We start from the raw sequence: 12,535 nt of genomic DNA, 5'->3' as shown, positions 1-12,535 counted from the left end.
TTTGCGAATTCTGCCACGCTGATTTTCGCAGATGCGACGCATCCGCGTGGATGACGCGTTCGCGTTGCCTATCTATATGGCTACTATGGTAAATTATATATTAAATCGAAGCCCCGGATGTTAGCTTTCCAACGCAAGTAGAACCGCATTATTTGGACCTCTGTAGCTCAAGTTATGGTCGTTTTAGTGCGAGAGGGTCAGGCTGACAGCTTTGCAGTTTCTTCAACTTCTTGTATTCCTTCCACTTTTGCATGCTTCCTTTTCATCCTCTAAGCCATTCTTGCCCTGTAATCCCTGAAATCACTTAACACACATATCAAGGCATCTAATGGTAACAAGAGATGATTAAATAAAAGAAAATAAAAGCCAAAGAAGAATGTTTTCAATCATAAAACAAATTCTGGGAAAGAATTGTAAAACATGCAAATCATATGAATAAATGTATGAAAGATTGATAAAATCCTCTCAATTAAGCACAAGATAAACCATAAAATAGTGGTTTATCAGTTATCAAACTCAGCAGTGGTTGAAATTGGCAATTGCTGATTAATTTGGATTCCACTAACTCTAGCCTTTCCAAGGGAAAGACTAGGACTTGAGGATTCACATTGATTTATCCACTTGACTTACCTTCATAGTTAGAGGTTGACTAAGTGGGAGCAATAAACAATTCTCATCACACCTGATAATGATAACTAGGATAGGATTTCGAGTTCTCATACCCTGCCAAGAGCTTTTCTAGTTATTAGTTTATTCCTTTTGCCGTTTACTATTCTTGCTTTTTATCTTCTACATTAAAAAAATCCCAAAAACATACCTTTTCTAGTTCTCATACCCTGTAATTCCTTGAGAAGACGACCCGAGATTCGAATACTTCGGTTAATTATTTTTATTGGGTTTGTTACTTGTGACAACCAAACGTTTGTAAGAAAGGAATTCTTGTCGGTCTAGAAGCTATACTTACAACGGGAATTTATTTGTGAAAGTTCTAGATCGTGCGAGAGTTTCGTTCTTCAAAATGGCGCCGTTGCCAGGGAATTGCAAACGTGTGCCTTATTATTGGTTATTGTAAATATTTTTACAAAGAAAATATTTCAGATTTTTATTTTAAAATTTTTATCTTATCTTATCTTAGTTTTAAATTTCAAAAATTGAATTTTATCTTTTTTTCCAAAAAAATCATATCTTTTTCAAAATCTTATCCTATCTTTTTCAAAAATCATATCTTTTTTCAAAATATTTTCTTTTTGTTAATTTTTGTTTCTATTTTCTCCTACTACTTTGAATTCTCACCCCTTTGACTATGAGTCTAGTTACAACTATGTTGCAGGAAGAGGAGATTACAATGAGAACAGGCATCAAGGTTGGAACAATCAAAGATGGGAGGAGCCACAAGGACTTGATCAACCCTCATGGCAACAACCACCTCCAATGGACTATCAACAACTATTCTGTGATGCATATCAAGGCAGTGGCTATGGTGATTACTTTTTTTATTATCAGCAACCACCACCATATGCATCTGAATCCCCTCCTCAACATAACCTTGGACCACCATACACACAAGCCCCTTACCACCACTCACCTCCATATGACCCTAATCCTTATCCACCACACCAACTACCATATGAACCATACCCAGAACCACCACCTCAATATTCACCATCTCCATATTCTCATTAAAAAGAACCACCTCTGTATTATGAACCTGTTTTCCAAAAAAATGAACCCTCCTATCCACCCCAAACCTCCATGGAGAGCACAGTTACCTCTCTCATTGGTCTCACCTCTACACTCCAAAATCTTATATCCCGCATGGACCAACCCTCCACCTCCAATGTTCAACCCTCAAGCTCCGGTGCACTTTCATCTCAACCACAGAATGATCTCTCCATCCCATCACCACCATCCATGGAAGAGCACCCACATCCATCAATCCAAGAGCAACATGATCCCAATGCTGCTATTGACATGGAACAAGAGAGAAGGGATCATCTTTGCGAATCCATACTTCATAAGGAGCTAGAGGAGGCACTAAAGGTGAAGGTGATGAGCGGATAATTTATACGCTTTTTGGCATTGTTTTTAGGTAGTTTTTAGTAAGTTTAAGCTACTTTCAGGGATGTTTTCATTAGTTTTTATGTTAAATTCACATTTCTGGACTTTACTATGAGTTTTTTTGTTTTTCTGTGATTTCAGGTAATTTCTGGCTGAAATTGAGGGACTTGAGCAAAACTCTGATAGGAGGCTGACAAAGGACTGCTGATGCTGTTGGAATCTGACCTCCCTGCACTCAAAATGGATTTTCTGGAGCTACAAAACTTCAAATGGCGCGCTCTCAACGGCGATGGAAAGTAGACATCCAGAGCTTTCCAACAATATATAATAGTCCATACTTTATTCGGAAATTGACGACGTAAAGTGGCGCTCAACGCCAAGTACATGCTGCTGTCTGGAGTTAAACGCCAGAAACACGTCACAACCCGGAGTTGAACGCCCAAAACACGTTATAACTTGGCGTTCAACTCCAAGAGAAGCCTCAGCTCGTGGATAGATCAAGCTCAGCCCAAACATACACCAGGTGGGCCCCGGAAGTGGATTTATGCATCAATTACTTACTCATGTAAACCCTAGTAGCTAGTTTAGTATAAATAAGACTTTTTACTAGTGTATTAGTCATCTTTTGGCCATTCGGTCTTTTGATCATTCAGGGGGCTGGCCATTCGGCCATGCCTGAACCTTTCACTTATGTATTTTCAACGGTGGAGTTTCTGCACACCATAGATTAAGGGTGTGGAGCTCTGCTGTACCTCAAGTTTCAGTACAATTATTATTACTTTCTATTCAATTCTTTTTTATTCTTATTCCAAGATATACGTTGCACAACACTTTGATGAATGTGATGATCCGTGACACTCATCATCATTCTCACCTATGAATGCGCGTGATTGACAACCACTTCCGTTCTACTTTAGGCCGGGCGCATATCTCTTAGATTCCCCAACAAAATCTTCGTGGTATAAGCTAGATAGATGGCAGCATTCATGGGGATCCGAAAAGTCTAACCTTGTCTGTGGTATTCCGAGTAGGATTCCGGGAATCTGGAAAGTCTAACCTTGTCTATGGTATTCCGAGTAAGATTCCGGTATTGAATGACTGTGACGAGCTTCAAACTCCTGAAGGCTGGGCGTGATGACAAACGCAAAAGAATCAATGGATTCTACTCCAACCTGATTGAGAACCGACAGATGATTAGCCGTGCTGTGACAGAGCATTTGGACCATTTTCACTGAGAGGATAGGATGTAGCCATTGTCAAGGGTGATGCCTCCAGACGATTAGCGGTGCAGTGACAGCGCATAGGACCATTTTCCCGAGAGGATTAAAAGTAGCCATTGATAATGGTGATGCCCTACATACAGCTTGCCATGGAAAGGAGTAAGAAGGATTGGATGAAAGCAATAAGAAAGTAGAGATTCGAAAGGATTCTAGCATCTCCACACACCTATCTGAAATTCCCACTATTGATTTACATAAGTATTTCTATCTCTTTTTATTTTATTTATCTTTTAAATTATCTAATCCAATTACATTTGACCCTATGAATCCACTTAACTGAGATTTACAATGTGACCATAGCTTGCTTCATACCAACAATCTCTGTGGGATCGACCCTTACTCACGTAAGGTATTACTTGGATGACCCAGTACACTTGCTGGTTAAGTTGAATGAAGTTGTGATCATAAATTCCAATAGAGCCAATTTTTAAATCTCATGCAAATACAAAGAGGATCACAATTTCGTCCACCAAGTTTTTGGCGCCGTTGCCGGGGATTGTTCGAGTATGGACAACTGACGGTTCATCTTGTTGCTCAGATTAGGTAATTTTCTTTTCAAAATTTTTTCAAAAATCTTATTCAAATTTTTTCTTTTCTTTTTCGTTTTTACAAACTTTATTTTCGAAAAAATTAATAAAAATACAAAAAAAATTAGAAAATCATAAAAATCAAAAATATTTTGTGTTTCTTGTTTGAGTCTTGAGTCAATTTTTAAGTTTGGTGTCAATTGCATATTCATATTGTTCTTGCATTTTTCGAAAAATTCATGCATTCATGGTGTTCTGCATGATCTTCAAGTTGTTCTTGGTAAGTCTTCTTGTTTGATCTTGATGATTTCTTATTTTGTGTCTTTTGTTGTTTTTCATGTGCATCTTTGCATTCATATTTTCCAAGCATTAAAAATTTCTAAGTTTGGTGTCTTGCATGCTTTCTTTGCATCAAAAATTTTTCAAAAATATGTTCTTGATGTTCATCATGATCTTCAAAGTGTTCTTGGTGTTCATCTTGACATTCATAGTGTTCTTGCATGCATCTTGTGTTTTGATCCAAAACTTTCATGTTTTGGGTCATTTTTGTGTTTTTCTCTCTCCTCATTAAAATTTCAAAAAATCAAAAATATATCTTTTCCTTTTTTCTCTCCAAATTTTCGAAATTTTGGGTTGACTTGGTCAAAAATTTTTTAAAATTAGTTGTTTCTTACAAGTTAAGTCAAAATTTCAATTTTAAAAATCTTATCTTTTTAAATTCTTTTTCAAACTATTTTCAAAATCCTTTTCCGCATTTTTATATCATATTTTCGAAAATATGCTAACAATTAATGTGATTGGTTCAAAAATTTGAAGTTTGTTACTTTCTTGTTAAGAAAGGTTCAATCTTTAAATCCTAGAATCTTATCTTGTAGTTTCTTGTTAGTTAAGTCATTTAAAAAAAAAATTAAATCTTTTTCAAAATGCCTTCTTCTTAAAAATCTTATCTTTTTCAAAATTTTATCTTTTTCAAAATTTGATTTCAAAATATCTTATCTAACTTCTTATCTTATCTTTTCAAATTTAGTTTTAATATTTTTGTTTTAACTAACTATTTGACTTTTTGTTTGTTTCTTATCTTTTTCAAAACCAACTAACTACCTATCCCTTTCTAATTTTCGAAATACCTCTCTCTTTTTCAAAAATTCTTTTTAATTGTTTTAAATTTTAATTTTAATCATATCTTATCTTTAATTTTCGAAAATCACCAACCACTTTTTCAAAATTATTTTCGAAATTCTCTATCTCTTTTCTTATTCTATTTAATTATCTATTTACTAACACTTCTCTTCACCTCTCCTCATCTAAAAATCCGAACCCAATCTATTCCTTGTGTTTGGATTCTTCACTTTTCTTTCTTCTATCCCCTTCTTTTTCTACTAACATAAAGGAATCTCTATACTGTGACATAGAGGACTCCTCTTTCTTTTCTTGTTTTCTTCTATTTCATATGAGCAGGAACAAGGAAAAAGGCACTCTTGTTGAAATTGATCCTGAACCTAAAAGGACTTTGAAGAGAAAACTAAGAGAATCTAAATTACAACAATCCAGAAGTAACCTTTCAGAAAATTTCGAACAAGAGAAGGAGATGGCAGCCGAACCCAATAATGATAATGCAAGAAGGATGCTTGGTGACTTTACCAAGCCCACGTCCAAATTTGATAGAAGAAGCATCTCCATTCCTGCCATTGGAGCCAATAATTTTGAGCTTAAGCCTCAATTAGTTGCCTTAATGCAACAAAACTGCAAGTTTTATGGACTTTCATTTGAAGATCCTTATCAGTTTTTAACTGAGTTCTTACAGATTTGTGAGACTGTAAAGACGAATGGAGTAGATCCTGAAGTCTACAGACTCGTGCTTTTCCCTTTTGCAATAAGAGACAGAGCTAGAATATGGTTGGATTCACAACCTAAGGATAGCCTGGACTCATGGGATAAGCTGGTCACGGCTTTCTTGGATAAATTCTTTCCTCCTCAAAAGCTGAGCAAGTTTAGAGTGGATGTTCAGACCTTCAAACAAAAAGATGGTGAATCCCTCTATGAAGCTTGGGAAAGATACAAGCAGTTGACCAAAAGGTGCCCATCTGACATGTTTTCAGAATGGACCATATTAGATATATTCTATTATGGTCTATCTGAATTTTCAAAAAATGTCATTGGACCATTCTGCAGGTGGATCCATTCACCTAAAAAAAACACCTGCAGAAGCTCAAGAACTAATTGACATGGTTGCAAATAACCAATTCATGTACACTTCTGAGAGGAATTCCGTGAATAATGAGACACCTCAGAAGAAAGGAGTTCTTGAGATTGATGCTCTGAATGCCATATTGGCTCAGAACAAAGTGTTGACTCAACAACTTAACATGATCTCTTAAAGTCTGAATGGATGGCAAAATGCATCCAACAATACTAAAGAGGCAGCTTCTGAAGAAGCTTATGATCCTGAGAACCCTGCAATAGCAGAGGTAAATTACATGGGTGAACCTTATGGAAACACCTATAATTCATCATGGAGAAATCATCCAAATTTCTCATGGAAGGATCAACAAAAGCCTCAACAAGGCTTTAATCAGGGTGGACGCAATAGGCTGAGCAATAGCAAGCCTTTTCCATCATCTTCTCAGCAACAGATAGAGAATTATGAACAAAACACTTCTAATTTAGCCAATTTAGTCTCTGATCTGTCAAAGGCCACTTTCAGTTTCATGAGTGAAACAAGATCCTCCATCAGAAATCTGGAGGTACAAGTGGGCCAGCTGAGTAAGAAAGTCATTGAAACTCCTCCTAGTATTCTCCCAAGCAATACAGAAGAGAATCCAAAAGGAGAGTGCAAGGCCATTGATTTAATCAATATGGCTGAATGCACAAGGGAGGAGGAGGACGAAAATCCTAGTGAGGAGGACCTCCTGGGACGTCTCTCAAGCAAGAAGGAGTTTCCTAGTAAGGATCCAAAGGAATCTGAGGCTCAGATAGAGACCATAGAGATTCCATTAAATCTCCTTCTGCCATTCATGAGCTCTGAAGACTATTCTTCCTCTGAAGAGGATGAAGATATGACTGGAGATCAAGTTGCTCAATATTTAGGAGCTATCATGAAGCTGAATGCCAAGTTGTGTGGTAATGAGACTTGGGAAAGTGAACCTCCCTTGCTCATTAGTGAACTAGATACCTGGATTTAGCAAATTTTACCTCAAAAGAAACAAGATCCTGACAAATTCGTAATACCTTGTACCATAGGCACATTGACCTTTGAAAAAGCTCTATGTGATCTGGGGCCAGGGATAAATCTTATGCCACTCTCTGTAATGGAGAAGCTGGGGATCATTGAGGTACAACCTGCCTTGTTCTCATTACAATTGGCAGACAAGTCATTGAGACAAGCTTATGGAATAGTAGAGGACATGTTAGAAAAGGTTGAAGGCCTTTACATCCCTGCTGATTTCATAGTCTTAGACACTAGGAAGGAAGAGGATGAATGCATCATCCTTGGAAGACCTTTCTTAGCCATAGCAGGAGCTGTGATAGATGTCAACAGAGGTGAATTAGTCCTTCAATTGAATGGGGACTACCTTGTGTTTAAGGCACATGGCCATCCTTCTGTGACAAAAGAGAGTAAGCATGAAGAGCTTCTCTCAGTTCAGAGTCAAGAAGAGCCCCCACAGTCAAACTTTAAGTTTGGTGTTGGGAGGCCACAACCAAACACTAAGTTTGGTGTTAAGACCCCATATCCAAACTCTAAGTTTGGTGTTGGGACTATACAACATTGACCTGATCACCTTTGTGGCTCCATGAGAGCACAATGTCAAGCTATTGACATTAAAGAAGCGTTTGTTGGGAGGCAACCCAATTTTATTTATCTAATTTTTATTTTATTTTATTTTATTTTATTTTGTGTTTTATTAGGTACATGATCATGTGGAGTCATGAAAAAAATATAAAAATTAAAAACAGAATCAAAAACAGCAGAAGAAAAATCACACCCTGGAGGAAGCTCAGGCTGGCGTTCAACGCCAGAACAAAGCATGAATCTGGCGCTGAACACCAGAAACAAGCAACATTCTAGCGTTTGAACGCCAGAAATGTGCCTAGAGGAAAAGCTGGCGCTGAACGCCAGCAACAAGCATGAAACTGGCGTTCAACGCCAGAAACATGTTACATGTGGGCGTTGAACGCCCAGAATGTGCACCACTCGGTGTTTAAACGCCAGAATGGTGTGCAAAGGCATTTTACATGCCAATTTGGTGCAGGGATGGAATTCCTTGACACCTCAGGATTTGTGGACCCCACAGGATCACCTCAGGATCTGTGGACCCCACAGGATCCCCACCTACTATATTCCCACCTTACCTCCTAATCCTATTTTACTCCTCCCCATGTCACACTTCCCAATCACCTATTCACCACTCACATCCATCCACTCTTCCCCATAAACCCCAATTACCTTCCAAATTCAAAAACATTTTCCCACCCAATCCCACCCTAAATGGCCGAACCTACCCTCTCCCCTCTCCCTATATAAACCCCTTCATTCCACCCCATTTTCACATAACACTACCCCCTCTACTATACCTTGGCCGAATCCATCTCCCATCACTCTCCTCCATTTTCTTCTTCTTCTCCTTCTCTTCTTTCTTCTATTGCTCGAGGACGAGCAATATTTTAAGTTTGGTGTGGTCAAAGCATAATCTTTTGTTTTCCATTACCATCAATGGCACCTAAGGCCGGAGAATCCTCTAGAAAAGGAAAAAGGAAGACAAAAGCTTCCACCTCTGAGTCATGGGAGATGGAAAGATTCATCTCCAAAAGCTATTAAGACCACTTCTATGATGTTGTGGCAAAGAAGAAGGTGATACCTGAGGTCCCCTTCAAGTTCAAGAAAAATGAGTATCCGGAGATCCGACATGAGATCCGAAGAAGAGGTTGGGAAGTCCTAACCAACCCCATGCAACAAGTCAGAATATTAATGGTTCAAGAGTTCTATGCCAATGCATGGATCACTAGGAACCATGATCAAAGTATGAAACCGAGTCCAAAGAATTATCTCACAATGGTTCGGGGGAAATACTTAGATTTTAGTCCGGAGAATGTGAGATTGGCGCTCCACTTGCCCATGATGCAAGAAGATGCACGCCCCTACACTAGAAGGGTCAACTTTAATCAAAGGTTGAACCAAGTCCTTATGGACATATGTGTGGAAGAAGCTCAATGGAAAAGAGACTCCAAAGGCAAGCCAGTTCAACTGAGAAGACTGGACCTCAAGCCTGTGGCTAGAGGATGGTTGGAGTTCATTCAACGCTCCATCATTCCCACTAGCAACCAATCTAAAGTTACTGTGGATCGGGCCATCATGATCCATAGCATCATGATTGGAGAGGAAGTAGAAGTTCATGAGGTCATCTCCAATGAAATCTACAAAATAGCCGAAAAGCCCTCCACCATGGCAAGGCTAGCTTTTCCTCACCTTATTCGCCATCTATGTTACTCAGCTGGAGTTATCATAGAAGGAGACATCCCCATTGAAGAGGATAAGCCCATCACCAAGAAGAGGATGGAGCAAGCAAGAGAGACCCTTCACGGTTCTCAAGAGATGCATGAGGAAGCTCATCATCAAAAAATCCCTAAGATGCCTCAAGGGATGCACTTTCCTCCCAATAACTATTGGGAACAACTCAACACTTCCTTAGAAGATTTGAGCCACAACGTGGAACAATTAAGGGTGGAACATCATGAGCACTCCATCATTCTCCATGAAATAAGAGAAGATCAAAGAGCAATGAGGGAGGAGAAACAAAGGCAAGGAAGGGACATAGAAGAGCTTAAGGACATTGTTGGACCTTCAAGAAGAAGACGCCACTAAGGTGGACTCATTCCTTGTTCTTATTTCTTTCTGTTTTTCGGTTTTTATGTTATGTTTATCTATGTTTTGTGTCTCTACTTTATGATCATTAGTAGTTAGTAACCATGTCTTAAAGCTATGAATAAAATACATTAATCCTTCACCTCTCTTAAAAGAAAAATGTTTTTAATTCAAAAGAACAAGAAGTACATGAATTTCGAAATTGTCCTTGAATTTAATTTAATTATATTGATGTGGTGACAATACTTTTTGTCTTCTGAATGAATGCTTGAACAGTGCATATTTTTTATCTTGTTGTTTATGAATGTTAAAATTGTTGGCTCTTAAAAGAATGATGAACAAAGAGAAATGTTATTGATGATCTGAAAAATCATAAAATTGATTCTTGAAGCAAGAAAAAGCAGTGAAAAAGCAAAGGCTTGCGAAAAAAAATATGGCGAAAAAATAGAAAGAAAAAGAAAAAGCAAGCAGAAAAAGCCAATAGCCCTTAAAACCAAAAGGCAAGGGTAAAAAGGATCCAAGACTTTGAGCATCAATAGATAGGAGGGCCCAAGGAAATAAAATCCAGGCCTAAGCGGCTAAATCAAGCTGTCCCTAACCATGTGCTTGTGTCATGAAGGTCCAAGTGAAAAGCTTGAGACTGAGTGGTTAAAGTCGTGATCCAAAGCAAAAAGAGTGTGCTTAAGAGCTCTGGACACCTCTAACTGGGGACTCTAGCAAAGCTGAGTCACAATCTGAAAAGGTTCACACAGTCATGTGTCTGTGGCATTTATGTATCCGGTGGTAATACTGGAAAACAAAATGCTTGGGGCCACGGCCAAGACTCATAAGTAGCTGTGTTCAAGAATCAACATACTTAACTAGGAAAGTCAATAACACTATCCGAAATTCTAAGTTCCTAGAGAAGCCAATCATTCTAAACTTCAAAGGAAAAAATGAGATGCCAAAACTGTTCAGAAGCAAAAAGCTAAAAGTCCCGCTCATCTAATTATAATTAATATTCATTGATATTTTGAGATTTATAGTATATTCTCTTCTTTTTATCCTAATTGATTTTCAGTTGCTTGGGGACAAGCAACAATTTAAGTTTGGTGTTGTGATGAGCGGATAATTTATACGCTTTTTGGCATTGTTTTTAGGTAGTTTTTAGTAAGTTTAAGCTACTTTCAGGGATGTTTTCATTAGTTTTTATGTTAAATTCACATTTCTGGACTTTACTATGAGTTTGTTTGTTTTTCTGTGATTTCAGGTAATTTCTGGCTGAAATTGAGGGACTTGAGCAAAACTCTGATAGGAGGCTGACAAAGGACTGCTGATGCTGTTGGAATCTGACCTCCCTGCACTCAAAATGGATTTTCTGGAGCTACAGAACTTCAAATGGCGCGCTCTTAACGGCGATGGAAAGTAGACATCCAGAACTTTCCAGCAATATATAATAGTTCATACTTTATTAGGGAATTGACGACGTAAAGTGGCGCTCAACGCCAAGTACATGCTGCTGTCTGGAGTTAAACGCCAGAAACACGTCACAACCCGGAGTTGAACGCCCAAAATACGTTATAACTTGGCGTTCAACTCCAAGAAAAGCCTCAGCTCGTGGATAGATCAAGCTCAGCCCAAACATACACCAAGTGGGCCCCGGAAGTGGATTTATGCATCAATTACTTACTCATGTAAACCCTAGTAGCTAGTTTAGTATAAATAAGACTTTTTACTAGTGTATTAGTCATCTTTTGGCCATTCGGTCTTTTGATCATTCAGGGGGCTGGCCATTCGGCCATGCCTGAACCTTTCACTTATGTATTTTCAACGGTGGAGTTTCTGCACACCATAGATTAAGGGTGTGGAGCTCTGCTGTACCTCAAGTTTCAGTACAATTATTATTACTTTCTATTCAATTCTCTTTTATTCTTATTCCAAGATATACGTTGCACAACACTTTGATGAATGTGATGATCCGTGACACTCATCATCATTCTCACCTATGAACGCGCGTGATTGACAACCACTTCCGTTCTACTTTAGGCCGGGCGTATATCTCTTAGATTCCCCAACAGAATCTTCGTGGTATAAGCTAGATAGATGGCAGCATTCATGGGGATCCGAAAAGTCTAACCTTGTCTGTGGTATTCCGAGTAGGATTCCGGGAATCTGGAAAGTCTAACCTTGTCTATGGTATTCCGAGTAAGATTCCGGTATTGAATGACTGTGACGAGCTTCAAACTCCTGAAGGCTGGGCGTGATGACAAACGCAAAAGAATCAATGGATTCTACTCCAACCTGATTGAGAACTGACAGATGATTAGCCGTGCTGTGACAGAGCATTTGGACCATTTTCACTGAGAGGATGGGATGTAGCCATTGTCAAGGGTGATGCCTCTAGACGATTAGCCGTGCAGTGACAGCGCATAGGACCATTTTCCCGAGAGGATTAAAAGTAGCCATTGATAATGGTGATGCCCTACATACAGCTTGCCATGGAAAGGAGTAAGAAGGATTGGATGAAAGCAATAAGAAAGTAGAGATTCGAAAGGATTCTAGCATCTCCACACACCTATCTGAAATTCCCACTATTGATTTACATAAGTATTTCCATCTCTTTTTATTTTATTTATCTTTTAAATTATCTAATCCAATTACATTTGACCCTATGAATCCACTTAACTGAGATTTACAATGTGACCATAGCTTGCTTCATACCAACAATCTCTGTGGGATCGACCCTTACTCACGTAAGGTATTACTTGGATGACCCAGTACACTTGCTGGTTAAGTTGAATGAAGTTGTGATCATAAATTCCAATAGAGCT

The 12,535-nt window shown here is 38.5% G+C and overlaps 1 non-coding gene across 1 annotated transcript; it reads right to left on the bottom strand.

Annotated features, from left to right (window-relative positions):
• Positions 1–5,852: 5,852 nt before the first annotated feature.
• On the bottom strand, positions 5,853–5,956 carry LOC112719102 (small nucleolar RNA R71). Its single transcript, XR_003161418.1, has one exon. It is a non-coding gene; the product is annotated as a small nucleolar RNA R71 (small nucleolar RNA).
• Positions 5,957–12,535: the final 6,579 nt, after the last annotated feature.

Source organism: Arachis hypogaea, chromosome 10, assembly GCF_003086295.3.
Source record: "Arachis hypogaea cultivar Tifrunner chromosome 10, arahy.Tifrunner.gnm2.J5K5, whole genome shotgun sequence".
NCBI lineage: Eukaryota > Viridiplantae > Streptophyta > Magnoliopsida > Fabales > Fabaceae > Arachis > Arachis hypogaea.
This window is presented reverse-complemented; position numbering and strand designations above follow the sequence as displayed.